This window comes from Stegastes partitus, unplaced genomic scaffold, assembly GCF_000690725.1.
Source record: "Stegastes partitus isolate 25-593 unplaced genomic scaffold, Stegastes_partitus-1.0.2 Scaffold4075, whole genome shotgun sequence".
NCBI classification, from domain to species: domain Eukaryota; kingdom Metazoa; phylum Chordata; class Actinopteri; family Pomacentridae; genus Stegastes; species Stegastes partitus.
In genome coordinates, this window is record NW_007581806.1 from 1 (window position 1) to 2900 (window position 2900).

The 2900-nt window shown below is 43.9% G+C and overlaps 3 non-coding genes across 3 annotated transcripts; 2 read left to right on the forward strand and 1 right to left on the reverse strand.

Annotated features, from left to right (window-relative positions):
- The first annotated feature begins 428 nt into the window (after nt 1-428).
- Nucleotides 429-511, forward strand: trnal-cag (transfer RNA leucine (anticodon CAG)). Its single transcript has one exon. It is a non-coding gene; the product is annotated as a tRNA-Leu (tRNA).
- Nucleotides 512-1816: 1305 nt separating this feature from the next.
- On the forward strand, nt 1817-1888 carry trnaq-uug (transfer RNA glutamine (anticodon UUG)). Its single transcript has one exon. It is a non-coding gene; the product is annotated as a tRNA-Gln (tRNA).
- Nucleotides 1889-2408: 520 nt separating this feature from the next.
- On the reverse strand, nt 2409-2480 carry trnap-ugg (transfer RNA proline (anticodon UGG)). Its single transcript has one exon. It is a non-coding gene; the product is annotated as a tRNA-Pro (tRNA).
- Nucleotides 2481-2900: the final 420 nt, after the last annotated feature.

Genomic DNA, 2900 nt, shown 5'->3' on the forward strand with positions numbered 1-2900 from the left:
TTAAAGCCAGAGTTTTCAGTGTCACAACTCTTTTTTTACCTGGCTACATCTCCATGGTAACTTACACTGTGGAGCTAACCTGGTTGGGATCAGGTTATGTTCAGAGTTTTGGATTTAAATCAGCTGGAAAGAGCGTCACCATTTAACTAAATTGCTTTCTGATGATTGTTTTTGTGGCTAGGTTCACATTTGACATACTGTGAACTGTGATATTCTAAATCTTTTTCAGCAAAATATATACAATGGTAGTGAGGATAGTGGAAGGCGCCCAAAGTGAGTAAAGTCATTCAGTCATAAATATCAGTCGGTCCCTTTTCAGAGTAATAAGATCTTGTTAGGATTACTTGTTGAAAACAAAATGTCTTGCTAAATGTCATTTCTGATCTCTAGCTCTATCAAAAAGTTTAGAATGAAGCTGTCCCTTTGAAGTCAGGATGGCCGAGCGGTCTAAGGCGCTGCGTTCAGGTCGCAGTCTCCCATTGAGGCGTGGGTTCAAATCCCAATTCTGACAGCTGATATTTAGACAATAAGAGACAACAAAGAAAGCACACCACACCTGGAGACACACAGCAGGTCATCAAGGTGAAGCAGATGCAGCCCACTCAGGTCAAGGCTCCAAGGACCAGCTATCACTGGGCAATGTGCAAGCTGGAGAGATTAAATGTTGTTGAAACGTTTTGCCCTGCCATGGCAACACCCGCCACCAACCAATCTTAACATCCAGCAGAAGTTGACGACAGTCCCAAGTGGCTGAGGACGAGTGTTCCTCAGGAGAACTAGAACTAGAAATCCAATGGGGGTTTGCCGTTGCAGCTTTGAATCCTGCTGACAATACTGATGTTTTCTCAGAGGCTCCAAACCACCACAGATGGTCTGTTCTCATCTGTGGTGGTTCAGAAATCGTTTGTGCTGAGAACCGATGAAATGAAAGGGGAGATGGTGATGTTTAAGTGAAGGTGTCATCACAAACAAGCTGGAATATCATGTGAGTCACCAAACATTGATCCTCTTAATCTTTTCATTTTCCACCTTCTCTTTCATGCTGTTCAACAAGTCCTCAGTCAAGAGGAGATGTAGGACCCTCCAACCATGTCAGAAATGTCACATTTGAAATAGAGTAGTCCTGCAGTTACACCCACAGGTTGATTTTCACTGGGAGATCCAGCATACGGTGCACGTACAAGGCCCCAAGTTCAGACTATGACATGTCTATCGGCTTAGATCTTCAAGACACAAAGCTCAACCTTTAGAATTGAATTGCTGCTTGTGAGAAAACTAAATTCTGTGTAGCTATTGATACTGCTGCTTGTGAATGTGTGCATAAAAGTGATGAAATCATTACTGATACTGTTCAGATTGTGGGATGATGCACTGCATCTGTGTAAACTCAGACTGTGCACTGGCAACAGCAGGATCTCAGCACTGCCAAACATAGCACAAGCATGGACAACTCTGTGTGCAGCCAGAGGGCACAGGCAGAGGAATCGAACCCAGGTCAACTGCTTGGAAGGCAGCTATGCTCACCACTATACCACCATCGCTGTGATAAGGGTGGATGTTGTTTGCAAAACCAGGAGACACACAGACAGTCATCAAGGTAAAGAGGACGCGCCACACTGAGGTCAAGGTTCCAAGGACCAGGTATCCTCAGGCAGCGTGCAAGTCCAACAGAGTCACCAGTTAACCTACCGTCTGTCTCTAGGCTGTTCCAGGAAGCCAGAGCACCCAACAAAAAAATCTATGCAGCCACAGCCCAAAACATATAAACTCCACACATAAGGACCCAGTTGACCAGCAGGTGGAGAACGATGGAGGAGGTTCCATGGTGTAATGGTCAGCACTCTGGACTTTGAATCCAGCGATCCGAGTTCAAATCTCGGTGGAACCTGCTGTTGGCAGAGTGCAGCAAAGCAGGAGCCTTCTGTATGAAGTTCTGAGGGCTGTACTACGAAGCGAGGTTAGTGGGATAGCGAGGTATGCTTAGCTTAAAGCCAGAATCTTCAGTGCCATGAAGGTGGCTCTGTTTTTGCCGGGCTCCATCTTCACATATGCTGTGGAGCGAACCTGTTCGGGAGCAGTTTGTGTTCAGAGTTTCGGATTTAAATTGACTGAAAAGAGTGTCTCCCTTTAACCAAATTGTTTCCTGACTATTATTTATGAGCGACACAGATTCTCAGCGGCTACATTGACAGAATATTTGGTACTGAAAACATAACTAAGAACTTTTCCCCGTAAAACACTCTGCAGCATTTTTTTACTGGGCTACTTTGAATAGTGGGTGCCCATATTACCTGTCTGTGCACATTGGAAACTGAGCAATCTTAATCACACATATGTAAGGCAATTTTCTTTTTCACATGACAGAATACCTGGGTAACAGTCCAGAGACACTTCCATAATCAAATAATGGGCTCGTCCGGGATTTGAACCCGGGACCTCTCACACCCAAAGCGAGAATCATACCCCTAGACCAACGAGCCACACAGCATTCTGTCAAATGAGGATATTTTCAGCAGCATATAGTACATCATAGGATACCAGAGCTTCTGTTGTGTTTTGGTTTTTGTGTGACACCCTGTGATTTTCAGTACCTATATCGTTGCAGTCTAAACTGAGTTATTTGGGAATTAAGAGTACAAATTACGTTATATGGTCACCTTTTCCACTGTAACATGCATATTAACCGATTCATGATAACTCACACATTGAGTTATGCAGAGCAGTCGTAGTCATGATACATTTTTTCTTAAACACTGCTGTTATGGCCCTCGGAGAGACACAAAGAGCAGCAGTGAACACACAATTCAAGACACTTCTTTGTACAACTATAAATACAGTAAACCACGATTAGTCCAGTTTTGTGGTTCATATGACTTTAAATTCTGCTGACACTGTCCTCT